Source organism: Oryzias latipes, chromosome 15 (genome assembly GCF_053564925.1).
Source record: "Oryzias latipes strain Hd-rR chromosome 15, Olatipes_Hd-rR_3.1".
In the NCBI taxonomy this organism is placed as follows: Eukaryota; Metazoa; Chordata; class Actinopteri; order Beloniformes; family Adrianichthyidae; genus Oryzias; species Oryzias latipes.
In genome coordinates, this window is record NC_136251.1 from 30,300,775 (window position 1) to 30,320,557 (window position 19,783).

Genomic DNA, 19,783 nt, shown 5'->3' on the forward strand with positions numbered 1-19,783 from the left:
TTGGACGTAGTTTCTACAGAGCGGCAAGAGTTTGTTAGAAAATCACCTCTGACCTATGGGCGGGACTGTTGGCAACTGTTGTTACACGCTCGACCCGCTAGCGCAACAAAAAATGGTGAGCAATACCGGAGCTATCCAAACTTACAGTTTGGATCCATATTCCAGCTCAGACAAGGAAAACAAAGACGAACACGGATCTATTTCTCTGCAAGTGTACATCACAAATATGATCTTTTTCAAACAGCAAAACTCAGAAGTGAAACTTTAAGTTCAATTTTCTTTCCATATGTCCTCTCTTACCAGAAAAATGCCACAAGAACATATAAGAAACACAATTTTCACCATCGTCTTTAAAGTACCGTTGACACACTTTCTGTAAAGTCCTCACAGTTCAGGTTTGATTACACAAGATCTGTTCTTTTCAGATCCTCTCTGCCACAAAAGGAAGCTGGCCCAGCCCAACCTGAGTCTTCTATTTATAGTCGGTACAGTTTCCGAGCACAATAATGAATGTAAAGTGAAACCGCCGCTGTTTGCTGTGAAAGCTGGTGAAGTCACTCCAGATCTGGTTTGCTTGACGTCTGTCCCCCATTACACTATCAACACACTGATCTAGAAAGGCGACACCCAGAAGGCATGGCTGTCATGAGAAACGCTGGCGGCGCTTCACGCCATGACCTGACCACACCCCTCCCCCAATCACAAAGGAAAACAAGTACAGTGGAGGAGCGGGATTCTTTCCCACGATCACTGGTAGGACGAGGTAAGCTGAGCCAGATTAGTTGCAGTGTAAACAAACGCCGACGTGTTCGCACACAACAAGCCTCGGCCTTTCACGGCTTTGGAGTTAAAAGTGGGAGGCATCATCCCGTCCCCGGAAATCATTTTCAGATCCACAAATGAGCAATTCTGTGGATGTTTGCTCTGCTTTCTTGCTGAAAACTGCCCTACTGAAGGGTAACAGAGGAAGCTAACACCACGTGAGGCAAGAATATCATTCACAAATTGCACCCAAAAAAAAGCAACTGGAATCTGAGCGATCATCATCCACACCCGCTGTTGTCTCCCGCAGGACGGCGGCAACACTGATACACGACTCTTCATCTCGCTTCATTTCAGCAGCAGGGTTGGGTTACCCGCTCCCTTCCGGACCAGAAAAGATCTCATTGTTCTGTTTGACAAGCCGGGCCGATAAACAGGTCCGATTCACCGCTGCTCGGACAGAACACCGGCTTATTTGAGGGGAGCGCATAACACACATGGTGGCACGCTGAATGCATTAACGCGGAGTGCAACATGAGGAGGGGCAAAAAAATACCTCAGATGAAAGGCTTTTAAAGGCTTCGAAACCGGACAATTCTCTTCCAAGGACCACAGAAGCTCAACAGCTTTCTGTCCTCCTTCCCGCTTAAAGGCTTTGCTTCGGAAAAATGTGGCAAACGAAAAACTGCAGTTTGAAATAATTCACCCAATGACCATCAGCTGACTGGCCACAGCTGCTTTTGGCTCCTGGCAGTGGTATCCATGGCAACAGCCTTTCCAAATGTAGCCAGCGCTCGCCCGGCTTCATCACAACAACAAATCCCATTCATGCGTCTCTGGAATGCATCGCCCTGTTTGCTGCTTGGGGGGGGACGACATCTAAGCAAACTGATGATTTCAGGTCTGATGCTCTCCAGCTTTGGACACGATTTTTGCAACAGCGAAACTCCGCAATCTATAGAATTAGTCTTTTTATTTTTTTATTCACACATTTCCTCATTAAGATTTTTTTTTCGGGCATAAAAGGCTTCTTAGCAACAATATAGCTGCAACGAAACATTTTCTCTCATTAAGACGTAATTGCTGTCGTCAAGCAACTGGCACATCATTAGAAAAAAAATGAATACCTTCTCTGCATAGAGCAGCCTCTCAGTGTAAAGTCAGAGAGGAAATAAAGACCTAAGGGAGACAGAAAGTCAAGCTGGTAATGTTAAAGCACCAGCAGCACAATCAGAAAGGAAAAAGTATTAAATAATGACAAAACCCAATAACATTTTAAAAACCCCCACCTTTTTTTACCTCACTGGCTGAGTGGCTGTCTTTGCCACCCTTTGACAAATTAAATAAACAAAACAAAAACAAAAAACTTTTTTCAATAACGGCGGTTTTTCTGTTCTTTCTGTAATTTTTGAAAAAATCGGCAAAAGTACATTTTTGGATTTCCTTGGCAACGGAGGTTTTTCATTAACCGCACCCACGCTCCTAGTATGTGCATATCACGTGTCGTATTTTCTCGTTCATGTGTTCACTTTTCATGATGTTGCGGTTTCTTGCACTGATGGTGATGCTTAAATCTCATTGTACTATGCACAATGACAATAAAGCCATTCTATTCTATTCTATTCTAAAAAATGTGTGAGCAACAGTCACTTTTGTGAGCTCGCCACGCTAACGCTGCTAACAATCTACAAACGTCTGATTCAAACAGTGGCCTCCCAATGATGCCCAAGGAGTCAGGAGGTGAAAGGTCAAAATCAGTAGCAGGAGTTTACATTCGTTGCTGGTACTAAAGGTGTTTTTTTTTTTGTTTTTAATTCTAGATGGCGGGCTCTTCCCGAGGTCATAATTGTTTCAAAGCTTCCTGTGGATGTCTCTGACACGCACACTTTTGGTTCTATTAGTGAGTTTTAAAATATTTTCGGAGCCCCATAAGAGATTTTTTTTTAAAGTTTCTCCCGCTGTGATTTGGGTGGGTGGGGGGGTCTTTCGCTATGGTAAAGATTCATTTCAACCGGGTACTATGTGTGCGCATATTTAAGGGAGAGTTTCTGAGAGTTTGTTTGGATTTTTTTGTGGATTCTGTTTGGGAATTCCGATGGAAACTGTGATCGCAGCGTGGGGGCGTGTGTGTGTGTGTGTTTGTGTGTGGGGGTGAAGTAAACATCTGTCTCTGCTGGATGAAGCGATTGGGACTCGCTGGACTGATTGTCTTTGCTCATGGGGGAGATGGAGGCGGCGGCGGCGGCTCTAAAAGCATCTCTGGAAACGTAACTCTCAATATCGAGTTACTCTAATCAGCTACTTCATGCTATCGATCCTGTTTCCTTCCCTGACCACTGGAGCAGTGAATGGATGCAAAGAAAACAGTGTGGTCTTTGTCTGAAGCCCCCCCCCCACCACCACCACCACCACCACAGACCTCACTTCATCGCCAGTAACCCAAGCTTCAAAGTCACAAGCCCCCCCTCCCAACACTCCATCTCACTCTGAGCAGGTAACGAGACCAGCTGTCACCATGGTTACAAACCACCAGCAAGAGGACAAGAAGATCACAAGGACGGCTCAATCCCCAACACACACACACACACCCCTCTCTGAGCGCCGCCTTTCTGCAGCACGAGGTTTCATGGTTTCACGACCAAATGCTGAATATCAGCGGAAAGGAAGAAGCGCCTGACCGAGGCTCGGAATAGCACGCTTAGCCGCCTGTAGCTCCGAGCGGAGAACCAACCAGCAGTCACTGTGAGTCAGCTGAAGATGCACACGGACCATCTGGCTGCTAAGTCACTGCTGATGCTTTCAGCCAAGAAAGGAAAATATGCAAAGGGCCTCTTAACATAATGCCTCTGCGACTGCTCCACAGATCCCAGACTTTCCAAAGCTCTTCAGGACTTCTCCTTCATCAACAACCCATAGTTTTGGTTTTTCTCAGACTACAGTTCTACAAGACCGACATTAAAAAAAAAAAAACATGCACCCCCCTTAGTACACACACCCCTCCCCCTTCAATATATACATTCAAACATAAACACACACACATGCACACAAACACCCTCTCAAACACCCATACACGCACACACATTTTACAAGGAAGGTGGGACCTGGGTCCATCTGTCCCCTACCCCTTCCCTGGTGGGGGGTGCGGGCCTCTTGGCGATGGCGGCCGTGTCCCTTGGGTGCCGGCTCCCTGGGCCCGGCGGTGCTCTCTCCGCACGGTGGGGGGGTTCATATTACACCTGAGCCGGGGGTGTTCGTGTCCCTGGGGGGTGGGTCCTGGTCCTTGCCCCTGGACGCTGGGCCCCGCCAAACTTCCAACATGGCCGAGCCTGGTCGGGCCATATTTATAACATCCCTTGTGGGCCGCCCTTTTTTCCCCGGGGTTCCCCCCTCCTGGGCGGGGGCGGCGGGCCCCTGCCTTGCTCCTACCTGGACCAACCGTGGGCCGGGTGGGTGGCTGCCTGGAGTGCGGAGCGGGTCTCCCTTGGGGGGTCCTGGCTCGTACCTGGGGTCGGGGCGGGGGGATGCCCGGAACTCCTGGGTGGTGGTGGGGTGCTCGTCTGGGGCTGTGGGCGTCCCTCTCCGGTGGGGCCCTGCGTTGGGCTCTTCCGGCGCGGCGGGGGGCTGCTTTCCTGGCTGGGCTGGGGCGGCGCTCTCTTTCCCTCTGCGCCTCCCTGCTCTCTGGCTCTGGGGGCCTCGCGGCGGTCCTGCTGGCCCTGGCCTGGGTGGCGGTCTTGGTCGCCCGGGGGGCGGTTGTTCCCTGCCTGTTCCCGTGTGGCGTTGGGGGGGCTCCGGCTGCCGCTGCTGCTGCGGCGGGGGTATGGGTGTGGGGGTGGCTGGGCGCTCCTCCTCCTTCTTTTCACATTCCACCATCCATTTTAGAAGAACATAAACACTCACCTGAGCACAGGTGTTAGCTCACCTTTGCACTAATAGTTTGCATGATTGAATGAAAGATTTCACACTAGTTGGTTTAAAGGCATAGGTATGCGTTCGTGAACACTATCTGTTTTGTGTGCATGTTGACATGTGGACATTTTTGCGGCTAGCAGGTGTGTTGATAATATTTGAGTGTGTGTGAACATGCCCCGCCCTTTTTGTACTACATTTGAACCGTACCGTAACGATAAACAACCAGTAAACCTGCCTGCTCTATGCTGCTTCATGGTCTTACCCCCCTTCCCCTCCTATTATCACCCTCCTACCCCCCCCTCTCTCTAACGTCCCTCTCTCTTCTTCCCCTCTTTCCTTTTCCGTCCGGTCCAACACCAAAGATTTTCAAACATGATTGAAATTAATAAAGTTTGGCCTCAATTACAAAAGGGGTTTATTCAGACATACCTTTGGTTTGTCTGAAGATGAATAACCCCTCTTGTTAAAATAAAATATGTCCAACACAAGAGGCCCTCAGCTCTCATCTGTTTGCCTAGCTGTTGGACAGGACAAGTTAAAAAAAAAAAAAAAAAAAAAAAAAAAAAATTTAACTGGAGCATTTTGGAATTATTTTGGTTCCTAAAGGATGGCAGGACTAATAAATGTTATACAGATATACTATAAATATAGATGTCACATCTAAAATTACCGAATGTTGCAGAAGGGACCAATTTCCCATGGACTCCAATAGTAAAATGTTGGATTCTACACCAAAAATTTTTTAAAGTTTGGTTTCAAAGATCTTCTCGATGCATCATTTCCCATTTTTTAAAATGTTACAGCTCAAATTCCTGCAAAGGGAGTGTGATTTTTTTTTTGATTGACAGATGGGTAGACACATACATGAGTCCAACAGAGAGTCAAATTCATCCCACCCGAGATTCAAAAAAGAGATTATACGATTAAAATTGTAAGAGTAAAACCTAAAAACGATTCACTGGTCGTAATTGAATTCAAATGCAGTTCACTGAGTCGCCACTAGGGGTTTGCAAAGGAAGTCTGTTCCAAACATGTTTGGAAATGGTTTTCACCTATTTAGGTAATCTAATATCTAATATCAATTTTTAACTTCTTTTTTTAATTTTTCCTTGACATGAAAATAGAGCACAAACTGAACCATATTTGTTGTTTCGCCCCCCCCCCCCCAAACTTTGAAGCTTGTTTGTTCATTTCTGTAAAATAAATAAATAAATGTTGACATAGTCGTATCATATCATGAAATTTAGCAAAAATTGAAGCTCAAAATTGACTTTAAATTGACCAGAAAAAAAGAATTTTGTCAATTAATGAAACACAAATTCACAGAAATACAAGAGAAGACAGACACAATAAATGATTAATTGAAAAGTAAAAATAAAATAAAAGTAGAGGACATGCATCTGTATATGTGTATACATCTACATACAAATGTGAAGGATGACATTACAATTACTCTAAATAATGGACATATTTTGTACCTGCATAAAATACATAGAATCCATTAAATGTGAAGTTTGTACTCGCCATCAGATGATTGGATGAGATTAATTATTTTTTTCTTTTTCAGTTATTTCTCAAGAATCCATGGTTAGTTGGATTTTTTGTAAAACCTTTCCTAATATTGCGTCAGTTTCCTTACTTGGAATAACTGGACACACATAATTCACGTAAGCTCTCAAAGGGCGCAAAAAAAACGTTGATTAGCCTCACTGGTGTGCATTATCGTGAGGCTTTTATCTGCTTACAGCATTTAATGCATCAAGAAGTCATTAAGTGTTTACATTCAGCTCATAAATTAAGGGGATTAAAACAAGTGTCACCAACATCTGCAGTAAGCGCCTCGTGTATTAGCCTGCCCCCGTCCTTCATCCCAAACCCTGGCTATGTTAGACTGTTGCTATGGCAACTAGGAACAGTGAGCCAGTTCAGGGAAGAAAAAAAAAATGAAATTACAAATGCTTTCTATTTATACACACTCATCCTTGCTGCACAGCGTGTGACGGGAATACACTTCCACGTGTTATGGTGACCTGCTGGGAAATGTCTGGGATTTTAAAGGTGGAGGTTGGGACTCCAGGGTGGTGTTGGGGGGGGGGTTGCTCAGCATTTTCCATCCACAACTCTTGAAAGTACTTTTTTTTTTTTTAAACTGATTGGGCTTAATTAAATATTAATCAAGTCTAGAAAGCTGCCCTTCAAATAATTTATTCAATCACACAATTAGCTTTGGTTAATTAGCATCGGCGACGTTCTTGCATCAATCCTCAAGCTCTCTTTGAAATGCAAAACCTCTGGAAATGCTTTGTCCTATGCATGAAAGAGAGACGCAGACAGCAGTGTAATAAATTCTCGGGCAGGCGCACTCGCCGGCGTGATCATTACTCTCGCTAATATGGAGCTCGGACATGCCTCTTGAATTTGAGGGATGACTCACTTCCATTCTCAGCCCTTTCTTCTTTCTGTACATGTTCTCATCTGCTCCTGCGGTGGGGTCAGTCTGCACCGATGATGGAACAACAAGCTGACGGCGGGGCCGAGCTGTGCTCACCACATGTTGCAGTGATTCATGGGCTGCTTTGATTGGATTTTGTTGTTTCCAGGGTAACGAGGTGACCCTCTGCGTTGCTCATCACTTCCATCATGTTGCAGGTTGTTGCGACTACTCCTGGCTGCAGTGTGGAGACCGAGGCGTGGTTCAATGTGGGCGGGGTTTGGCGCGTTGCGCTCCACCCATTGTATGCAATTCTTCTTCGTCACCGCAATTGCCGTCTTTCCTTCACATTTTATACGTTTTCACGGGCAATATTGCCACCTTTTGGATTTGGGAGAGTATCCGGAGATGATTAAATTAAGGCTCGCCATGCTCATTCTTTTTTTTAATCCAGGAAAAGTTATTTTGATTTTAGGATGTGTACCTTCCTGCTGTAACCCTCTTGCTATCCTAGGCACTTTAACGTTGGGAGTGGGGTCATCTAGACCCACTAGACAGTGCTCTGAACCTTTTTTCTTCAATGATTTGTGATCTTCACTGGTGTCCATGGATTACATGAAATCTCTCCACCTTTATCCACCTTTGTCATGGTAGGGAGAACACGTCAATGTAAGGGGGGGGGTCATCTAAGATAGCACAAGGGTTAAGAGGTGCTTTTTCAGAAAGAAAAAAAAAACAGCCCACAGAAACAAGAAAGGCAGACTGAACAAAACTGCTCTTATCTCATAGAAATAAATCACTTTTTTTTCAATAAACACCGCTCAGAAGTTCATTGCAGTTCTCGTGGTCAGTCGTAGGCAATTCCAAACACCATCACTATGAACTTAACGTACAATTGTGAATACGACTGTTGCGATGACCGGTCGCTTGGCTCTTTAAAGCAACCGACAAGAGCCGGCGTCTTCCTGAGAACCGTTTTTTGAACTGTCCTTCACTCTTGCTTACTTCGTCTTCTCTTCAAGCTGCTCATCATTGGTCAATAATACCTGAGAGACAGCAGAAACAGATATACCTGCTCAAATATGCACGTTTCGAAAGTAGCACGTAATCTACGCCGGCTTGTGTTGTCCCACAAAACGGCTGTAAAAAGCTGCTCTCTAGCGTGTTCAAACGGGCGTTTTGTTGTCTGTAGAAAACACCCAAATTTTTTTCTTTGCTCCTGATTTCCAACAATTTGAATAAAGAAACATTCAGAAATGCAGTAATTGTCTTTATACATGTCCTCCATCATCACAAAAATACCACAAAAACACGTTAAAAACACCATTTTCATCGTAGTAGGTCTTTAGTTTAAACTCATTGATACATTTTCTCTGGAAAAAATGGGAAAACCTTCATGTTAATGTGGTTCATGAAAATTATTTGTTCCACAATAATCATTTCTTCACCTATTGGTCAACGTGCAAACCTAACAAGTCAGAAATATTGGCTTGAACTCAGTTTGTGTGCAGCACCGTCCAGATAGCTCGTTACTTTACAAGGACGCAGGAAATATGAAGACAAAACATGTTGATTCAATAAAAATATTACAAAAATAAATCACACATACATTTTACAGAACAGGTGGTAAATCTGTTATACCAGACTTCTATTTATGTGTTCAAAACCAGCGCAAAAACAATTTCTCCATCACACTTGATGATAAAAACACAATATTTGTGAACTTAGTACATGCTGGCTGATTATTAGTTCCACAAAAATAAAATAATTCAATTTTTTTCTGCATTAAAAATCTTTTTTTGATTTAGGTTCCTTTCTGAAGGAAAACCATCTGAACCCGAGCAGGTGTTTGCTAATACTTGATGACTCTTATGCTCTCAAACCGTTGAGTTAGATAAGTTGGAATGGATTAATATGTTTGCGGTGCTGTGTTTACATCTCTGTATGCATGTGTGGCAGCGGCAGAGCTCCGCACAGCTGGTGTTTTCAGAGATGAAGAGGAGTCTGTCTCCCTCTTTTATCTGATACACCAGACGACTAGAATATTAATGGACCAGGCGGGAACGCAGGCAAATGCAGATTTGTTCGGAAACCACGAGGACGAGTGTTGCAACGAGGGCTCCAACTGTTTCAGCTGCAGTCATGTTTTGATTTTCACACCTTCGAAGTGCAAATCAAAATAGAACAGCCTCTGAAAAGTGTTGAATGAACACTTTTCCCCCAAAGGTCTCATTTTACCGCCCATCTCTTTATCATATGCCCCCACCTTCGCCATCTCCTGGCGCCTCGCCCTCACCGCTGTATCAGTCATCCACCCTCTCACACTCTGCTCATCCTACTGAACCCCCCCCCCCACACACACACACCCCCCTGCATGGAAACTTCAGGGCAGGAGGGCAACTGTCAAGATAGGCAAGATTAAATGAAGAAGGGTGAAAGAGCAAAACCTTCAGAAAAAGCCATGCGGACACGTCAGACAAACGGTGACACGGAGAGCAGACTGACGTACAGCCGTGCTGACAGGATTTCACTGTCACCTCCCTTCAGACAGCTCTGACTGATCCTCGGGAGCAAACAGCACACAAACGTAAACCTTTCTGCTTTCCCGTTTAAATCCACTCATTATGGTACACCTTAGAAATCCGTACAGCCAGCCTAACGAAACCGCTTCGGGTATTTGCATGTATTGTTTTCCTTCTGACGGATTTTGCTTCTGCTGCACCTGCTTGTTTTCATCTGCATGTTTTTGTACTGGGAAACTGATGGAAGTAATTATGCCAAAAGTTTCTCCAGCAAAGGATGTGTAGTCCCAGGAGTTCACCATGGCAACCGCTTCCACATCCTGCTGCATCCCTGCTTTCCAACAGCTACAAAAAACAAAACTAATCCCAGTGTGTGTTTGTAGATCTTTAGAATATTTACCCAAAGCCCGAAATTATCATTCAAGAAAACATTTTTTTAATGTCATATTAGGCGCATCAGCAATAAATGGTCTATTTTCAAAGTTGTGTCGTTTATAACACAGACCAACTCACAAGGCCCATTAAGCCCATTATTTAATTGGATCCAGAAAGTCGAACCGATGGGTGTCATAGAAAAATGGAACGAACATTAGGGCGGAGCTACTGGATTAAGGTTGTTGCGACAAAAGAAAGCGGCTGTATTTCTCTTCGCTGCTCACAATCTTCTCTTAAACAACTTTAAATGACTTGTAGATACGATGTACCAAAAGTAAAAAAAAGAAGAATCTTCTGGAAGACCTCCATTAATGTTGTTGTCGGCTTCACCCAGCATGCGCCGCCAACTTTGAGTGAAAACTGCTGGATCATCCTAAACTGGACCTGACCAAACCAAACACTGGAAACGACGCTTTAAAGAAGAAAATTTCGCTTTTTGGTGTTTTTCTGATGAAATAGAACATTTATAAAGAAAATTAATTACACTTCTGGGTTTTCTTTATTCATTCAGATCGTCCTGAATCAGCAGCAGACAAAAAAGGCTGTTTGAAAAAGATTCTATATAAGATGAAGAAAAGACGTTGGGCGGGGCCACAAGCTTCGTGCTCCGCCCCATTCTGATCATGCACTGTCAGACAAATAGATCCAGAAAACGTCTTTGTTTTCCTCGTCTGAGCTGGAATCTGGGTCAGAACTGTTCGGGTGGATAGTTCTGATGTTGCTCGCCATTTTTGTTGCCATTTTAGTTGAGGTTTGGCGGGGTGTAAGCTAGCGGTAAAACATTTAAACAGAAAGATATCGGGAAGAAGGGGTGGGCTTTCTCCACGCCCATGGTCCCGCCCACATATCAGATTTCTAACAAACTCCTGCCGCTCTGCAGAAACTATGTCCTAGAAAACAACGTTTTTTTTGTGGTCTAAGAAGTGCAAAATCATAATTAAAAGACGCCTGGGAACGCTTTTACAAAAAAGATCAAAAGATTGTCAGAGTAGGTCTTCCCGGCTTTTATGGTGCAGAAAATGCAGATGATCTTTGTAGCTTCATGCAGTTCTGCATGAAGCTGCAGTCAGTAAAATGCAGCTGTGTGCGTGTGCATATGGGCTTTAGTCATTCCAGTCACTGCATCACTGTGCTGGAGTTGCGCCAATGTCATTTCAAAGACCTAAGCCTTGTAAGATAAGATGGGGGACATCGGACCCTGAACAGCTCAAATGAATGGGATGTCACTTCTGCTTAGGAGCCTTGTCCTCTATGCTGAAGTGTGTGCGTGTGTGTGTGTGTGTGTGTGTGTGTGTGTGTGTGTCGTTTAAACAGAGAGGACAGATCTAATCCCAAAGAAAGGTTTCCACTGTTCCAACCCCACCTGGTGAGATGTAATAAGATTTCCTCTCCGTGCGGGCTGAAGGAGCCAGGACATCTGCTCAATGATAGTTGATTTTTAATCTAGCCTGGATAATTGCGCTCAAATAATGGATGTCATGCAGCCACAGGCGGGAACATGTGGGTTCTCTCTGTATGCTGTTCTTCTCCACCAGCAGATCCAATTGGTGAGCCTGGAGAATGGGTTGTGTCCGCGGCTGCAGATCATCTAAAGGTTACTCTCCTCAGATGAGGTTGAAAGGTTGTTTATTTCGGACGCTGGGCTGAGGATGTTGCCTTGGCAACCTTTCATGGCTTTGGCACTTGTGAGCGCTGGGGCGGAGCTTGGCGTCAGCCTGGGAGGCGCACAGGTGCCCCGGCCCAAGCAGCTGCCTCCTCTGTCAGATAAAGAGCGGTTTGTTGTTTTCACCCTTCTCCCCCCCCCCTCAACAGACACGTCAATCTCCTCTGCCCTTTTCACTTCTGCGTCTCCTCTCTCCTCCCGTAGCCTTTTTTTTTCTCCTTGGCCTTTGATCAGTGATTGGCTTTGCTGCAGAATGACAGAGGCAGGAAGTGCTCTGAGGCACAGAAGGAGCCTCGGGGCCCCGAGGCCGGGGCCAGAGCTGTCCACAGAGCTCTCTGTTTACCAGGGCCTGCGTCATTCCTGGCCCGGCTTGGCCCTGCGTTCACAGAGCCTGGCTTTCAGCCTTGACTCTCATTGCTGTCTTTCTGTCAGGCTGGCCCAGTCACAACAGCCTCCACCCACTGATCTAAAGGGAGGAGGGAGAGCTTCACATCCAAGCTCCGCCTCCATTTGACCCCGGGGACGATGTAATCACGTGTTTATCCGTAAATCGCAAAGATGACCTTCTCCATCTCCTCAGGCGGAATTCTGATCCCTGACCCTTGTCATTCCAGCAGAGGCTTTTCTTCTGCGGCGAAACGCTCCTTCAACAGAAAATCAGCAGCTTTTAACTTACAGAAACCCCAGAAGAACCACGAGGACCTAGTTTTAGCTGCACTTGCTCACATTTAGGACTCCAAATCTAAATAAAGCTCGACAGATTCCTCACAGTTCCTCAAAAATTGTCAAATGTGGACAAATACAGGAGCTAAACCTCCAGCAAAAATATAACCAAAGTAAAAAAACAAAACTGCCAACAATTCAAGGAACATTTTGAGAAAAGTTTGAAATTGGGACTTAAGAAGTTTAGGTCCAGTTAATTAAAAGAAAATAATGTGAAAATTACAGTTAAAGTAGTTTAATGATGAAGGTCATAAATATCTTTTGCTTGCCTTGCTGAGCTGTTCTTACATTTGTATCATCAGCATATAATCTGGTTTTCCTCGGTTCTTTTGCATCTCACATGAACCATGAGATGCAGATCACATTGCATTTATGATGCCTTTCTAAATTCATGCAAACAAGAGCTTGTTACCTTTTATCGAGGTCATTCAATTTTTTATTTCAACATTACAACAAGTTAGCATAATGTCCTCATAAATTTATATCTTTTATCATCCTGATTTTGTAGCGGTTAGACCATAAACTCTTGTTTTTAAATGTTTGTTTGGGACACTGTCTTTTGTTTCTACTTGTGGTAAATAAAGCCACTTCACTCTTACTTTTGGGCATTTGACCTGATTTTGCCAGTGTTTTTCTTTAGGGGGAGGTTCCATTGACACAAAGAAGAAGCTAACTTCCTTTGTTTTGCTCCCCAAGTCTGTGAAATTTAAAGGATCAGCAGAAACATCTAAACCCTTCACGGCTAGCAGGAACTGAATGTGGTGTTTATATAAGGGTAGATGCTAACTTGCTGTCTATGGGACAAAATGGGTAAACCTGGTGGGGCTCGCAGGTGGTTGGGTACGAAATATCAAGGTTGTAGACGTCTGGGTGAATCCATAGAGAGAAAATGTTCATTTATTTTCTGTGAGCATGCTGCCAGTGACATGAAAGCTTAAGGTACCTACACACCGCCACGTCGACTCGGGTTTAGGCGGCCAATTCTAACGAAAAGTCTATGCAAACGCACATAAAACTTATTCAAAACAGATGAGAGCTGAAGGCCTTTTGTGTTGAACAGGTTAAACTGTTACAATAGGGGTTGTGCGTCTTCGGATAGCCACGGTGTTGTATAAACCCCTTTTTGTTTTGTTTTTAATTATTTTTTTGTCGCAAGTTTTTAAGTCCGTTCATTTTTCCCGCGCTAAACGGCGTTGAACTTTTCACTGCTAAATGGCGAAAATGCGGAACTTTGACCAATCGGGCCTTGGATTTGACGTAGCATCCGTTTCAAAACACGGAGGTGCCAACCGTTATGAACATGATGATGAAGGAACAGTTAACCATTGCGATTTGTGCCTGCCCAGAATTTTATGACTCAAAGTCTCTTATAAATTGGAAAAGAACTGTGAAAGAAAAAAAAGCTTGGAGCAAGATTTTTGGGATTTGAACCTCTATGACATTTTACACTAAGATTCTTCTAAAAGCGCCAGTAAAAAGTAAAAAAACATAGGAAGAAGAAGCCCCTCCCCGTTTGCCCAGTGTGAATGCCAGTGTGAATGCCAGTGTGAACACCGCGGGCTGAATGCACGTTCATAAAACCACGTATATTGCGTTTTTGAACATGCAATAAATGGAGTGAATGTAACATTTAATTCAATTCAATTCAATTTTATCTATATAGCCCAAAATCACAACAACCGCCGTCTCAATGGGCTTTGTACCGGTAGCATTATAAAACATCTCACACTAGACTGTCCCTACCTGTTACTACTGCATGTACCTGCAATTGGAAGAGGTTTGGTGCAAGATCTGCTAAATCTATTTCTTTCACGACTCTGTTCAAATATATGATCAATCATGATCAATTATCAAACGGTTGGCTCTTCCATGTTTGGAATCCAAGTCCCTGTTTGGATTCGACCCGATTTAACCTGCAAGGTGCATTCAACGGCCGCGCGTTTTGAACGCAAAAGCCCAAAAACGTGCATATATGCGCGTTTGAATAGACTTTTTTTCATTGGAAGTGGCTGCTGGAACGCTGCCTGCTGTGGGCGGCGTGAACGTAGCTCAGGCTTCAAGCTGTTGCTATAAATCTGAAGGTGTTGCTGAAAGCAGAACAGAAAGTACCTGAGATTCCCAACTAGCAACCCCCCTCCCCCATTCACCATTCACTTGTCCCATTCATTACCCAGCAACCAAACACACTGCATGAGTTTATCGTGGCCCTCTGCCAGGAAAACACCAGTTCCCAGCGATTTCCCAGAAAACAGCAGAACGGCCACTGAGGTCATGATGATGACACGTCCATGTGCGGCTGCAGCAACATCACATCAGCACAAACTGTACTCGCGCGCTCATCGATAACCAGCCGAAGATAAAAGCCTGATTAGGATGAAAGATTTGAGCGTCCCTCAGCACCGGCGTGTACGTTTGATTCCTGCTTCACTCCAACCTTCCTGGCAGCTGCAGCCTCTTGGTATTTTCTTCCTTTCATCTGATCTGACGGGCTAAAGTTCATTTGATCCCTCCAAATATGTTTGGAGCCACTTCAAAACAAACATGAAGCATTCTTGCTCGGGCGCAGTAAAAATCCAAGGCAGCTGTTTTGTGCTTTTAAGGCTTATCTTCCCCATGTAAAGACATTTACGGGCTTCAGGCAAACACAATAGCCAGTTGAGGCCAAGTCTGGATGAAAAACAGCAGCTTTGAGCTCATGGAAATACTTTCCTGTCTCTTGAACTCTTCCAAAGAACACTGTAGTGGACAGAAATGTTGCACTACGTGTGTGCAGTAATTTCCCTCTAAAGGATCACAAACTGCTCAAAGCTTCTGAAGGTATGCGGGTTTGGAGCGCTGACGTTTTTTCCACAGCAGTAAACGGTATTGCAGTTAATTCTGCGCTTTGGCATGGAAGCTGCAGCTGGAAAACAACTCCAGCCGTGCCAGAAGCTGTTGGTTACTGCAGAGAGCTTTTACCCAAAATGGCCATGGAGCGGGCCGCGGCGCCCGTGCTGATCCCACCGGGTCGCGTGGTAACCGACCGAGAACGTGGTGGTGTAGAAATACAGCAGATCTCATGCAGCCCGGAAAGCCTGCTGTGTCGCAGACAGAAAAAAAAAAAAGGAAGATGAGACTTAAGGCTTTATTTGGAGCCAGACACTGACACAGCACACGCATGAACATCCCAAGGTGGAGATTAAAGAGATCACGGCTGCTATTATTATTATTATTATTATTATTATCATTATTATTATTATTATCTGCACTGTTGCATTTTTCCCCACGTTGTATGTGGAGCAGCTGAGATCAGCCTGGCAGGAAAAAAAAAACAGAAAAAAAAACATTTTATGCAAATGATTTATTCTCCCGTGCCACACCGCAGATGTGCAAGCATTGGGAAGAAAGACTCAAACGAACGGTTGTCACGGCAACCTGGCGAAACTGGAAATCAGCGGCAAAGGATGGGTTAACGGTGCAGTCAGAGCTTTCATTTCCTCTTCTGTTCCATCTGAGCAAACAAGGCGGGTGACCTGACAGAGCCCGGGGGGGGGGGGGGGGGGGGGGGGCGTGACTGGAATATAACCAAAGAGTCACAGGGGGGGGAGAGAAGCAGACCACGTGATGGTGCAAAAGCCTGCAGGCTGCTGTGCTGGAGAAGGCAGGCAGAGACACACACCCCCACCCCCCCAGCCCTACCCACCCCCACCCCCATATTGATGCTGCCGTTTCGCAACAACAGTTCTGGGAAATGGCGGCCGTGTGTGTACTGTAGCTGTTATTTACAGAGAACTGATTCTGCCTGTTAATCACTTTCATCGTCAGCAGTGGCCGGACTGAACCCCCTACTCCCATTGACCCCCCCCCCCCCCCCCCCCCCTCCCCACACACACACACGCTTTAAAACAGGATTTCATGAATGAAACCACATGCAGATGAAATACACAAAGCAACAAAAACAAGAAGGGAGAGGTAAGCACGGCGCCGTGGCCATGGAGGGGGGAAGTGATGCTGAGGGATGGAGAAAGAAGAGTGGTGGTGGGGGGGGTCTGGACCAGAAACACTGGAGATATGAGTCATGGCGTGCACTCTCCCTGGGGGCTTGTTGGTGCAGTCTATAAATGGAAATAGCAAAACAGCGGCTTCCCTCGCCCACCCAGGACTGGGTTACGCTTTATTAGAATCTGATGGTTTATGACAGCAGCAGCTTTGTTTAGCCTCACTTTCACTATCCTTTCTTCCCTCGACCTGGCAAACGCCACGGGAAAGTGAACGAGCATATCCAAACTAAGCTACTTAATGCAGAGATGCATCCAGGGGAGGAAAGAGCGTGTGATTTAAAGCAGGTCAAGAGGGTTTTTTTCTTTTTTTTTGCCGCAGTGAATGCAACCCGTATCTGTTAAAATAGGTGGATGAGTGACATGAACTAGTTAAATTGGCTTCTTGGTTTCCCCTTGGCTACCTTGCTGAGGAGCTGGCCCACATCTGCTAGATATCTGGGACGAACCCTGTGCACCCATGGAGGTCGTCTTTTCTCATGTTAGTGCTTGTTATAGTCCAGCGCTCGGTTATAGTTGTCCCCTAAAAGATTATTATATGGAAGACAAGACATCTATGTGTACGGATTCCTTTACATTTTTAGGTTGTCCTGATCTGCTGTGACCATTGAAGACATTTAAAACAGAATGATACTGCAGTCTGGTTCTGTTTGTTCCATTTTGTTTGGAAAGTGGGAACTCCATAACGTCCTATTTGTAAAGTAACGGACGCCAAGTCAGGGTCACCACCCACGCTGTAGGTGTTTGGAGTTACTGCCCAAACAAAATGTGTACTCATTGATAAAGTTGTGCACACTTCGGAATAAAACTTGTTTTTTTGCATCAGAACCAACTCCATAACTGCACTCGGATTGGTTTACATCTAATATTACTTATATTTGACATTGACTCAACAGAAGCATCATCTGAATATTAAACCTTCATTCAGAAAAACACCCGTTGGTTGTACTAGAACTGCTCTTTTTACCCATGGTTTGAACTTCAGTGAGCAGATCTAGTGGGCCAGCTTGTTATTATTGTGATTTTTACTGTTCAATTGCTTTTACTGTTTCTTTTATTGTTTAATGATTTAATTTATTTGGGATTTTATGGTCAGCAGCTCTTGCTTTTAATGGTACAAGTAATAAAATTGATTGACTGATGGCTAAATTTGACTGTCCTGCTCAGTGGTTTGGTATTTCCATACAAGGTTTGGCATTGACCACAGCCTAAAACATGAAATAAAGAATAAATAAGGCTGGACCAACAAGAACTCCTACAGGATTCTGCAGCCAGAACAGGGTCAAGCTTCTTTGCTGGGGGCATAAAATGTGTGGACAAGTGGGCGGGGCAAAGGAAAGGGAGAGCTTTGTGGAGGCCACCCTTACTTTGATTTTTGGTTTATTTTTCTGTATATTTTTATGAATAGAAGCACAAATCTGTTCTTTGCAGAGCTTTCAGAGACAAAATTGACGGCCGTTTGTGGTAGCGGTTCCAGAGATGATCTCAATGAGCTCCTTGATGATGACGGCCTGCCGGTTGTCAGTGAAGGTCAGACTCAGCTTCACTTGCCGTCATCCTGGCGCTTTGCTCCCAAGTAGAAGACTCCTCAGTTCAGCGTGATGTGCTTCCCCGCTGGGCATCTCAGCTTGTTTCACCTCTTTGCCGCGACGGTTTGGTTGGGTATCCTGTTCGTTATGGTGCAGAGTGGATGGTGCCGGTCAGAAGTCACCCCAAACAGCAGATGCTTGGAGGTCTTCCCCTCAGGCGCCTTGATGTCGGCCGTCTCGTACAGCGCCAGAGCTCCGGTGCCGGCCTCAGCTGCCTCAGCTGCCATTTTTAGTTTTAGTTTTTTTACATTCTGAATGTTCTTACTGGACCTCAGCTGAACGGTAATGTCCTTCAAGGTGGCCAAGTTCCTGACCTGCCCAGATTGCGGGAGGAAAACCAATGCGCTGCTCGGGCCGAACATGGCTATAAAGGTCAAACACCCCCAATGTGGAGTTCTGATCAAATGTAGACGGCGGATTTCTTTTCTTATTTCTGAGGTCCTCGTCTTACCTGCACTGTGGTTAAAGCCTATTTCGTCGCTCTTGACATTCATGCTTGTGTGCTCTGGGATTGCTAAACTCCTGCTGGTGGTAATTTTCTGCCCCCCCGCCTTCTGTTTACCTTCCTACCACCTCTGTGCACAATCCTCCCACCTGTTTGCATGAGCGCAGACACACCCTGCCCACAGTTCCTCCCTGGTAGCCTGCAGCTAAAGTGGAGCCCGTCAGATGCAGACAGAGCTGGAGCATGCCTGGTCGCCACACCAGAAGAGGGAGGGTTCTCTGTAGCCGCAGGGCTTTTGCTTGTCTTTCAGCTCTAAAAACTCGCTGCCCGGTCGCTCCTCTTCTTCGTCTTCTTTGAAGGCTTTTATCTGCAGGATTCATCCTCCAGCTTGACTCATCGAGGACATTAGTGGAATACAGACAGGAGGGAGGTTCTTCTGAGGTTTTTATGTGGAACCTGGGTTGCAATGAACAGAAAGGGGGCACATGTGAGGACTCCCTTGCTGAAGAATGCCCCGATGCTTGTTGTTGGGGTGGCAGTTCTGGTCATAATAATGTGTGTTTACCTGGAACTGATGCTGACGTTCCCCTGGTGATGCTTTCCTGTCTCATTAGTTGTTGCTGCTGTGATGTTTTTCGCACAAAGTGAATAAAAAATACACTCATTCCTTTGTGTTTGTGAATCATTTTTCACGTGAATGTTTTTTTTAGACCATATAAACATTTATAAATGCAAAATAAAACACTTTAAATGACTCTTTTGCTTTTATTTATAAAAAATATATGTATTTTTTCTGTTTAAAATTTGCTGAAGTAAAATAAAATGAAGCCATTTCCTGATTGTTGGTGAACTGTGGTGAAACTTTGTCCGAGTGTTTCACAGAAAAAAACATGGAAAAATTCAATAAATAACTCAGCACTGAAGTGGAGTGGAGGCTGTCAGATGGCAAACACACTTGATGCCAAAAGATGTGCAATTTGTTGTTTTTTTCTGTTTGGGTGATGCAACCAGCTGCAACCTGCAAAGAGTGATGGCAATAAGGTGGTGTTTTTTATTTGGTTTCTATTGGTTTTTCCTGCGGCTGGATAAGAGTGATGCTGCTTCAGCACGGTGTAAACGGCCCACAGGGGCTCGTTCCTAAACATAGTCCTCCTCCAGAAGCCGATTTCACCTCGGGGCCTCGGCTCTCCATCCCAGCAGCCCTCTGGCCCACATGGCAACAGGCAGCCTGTTTTTCTCAACAACATAGCAACCCTGCCCTCAGCCA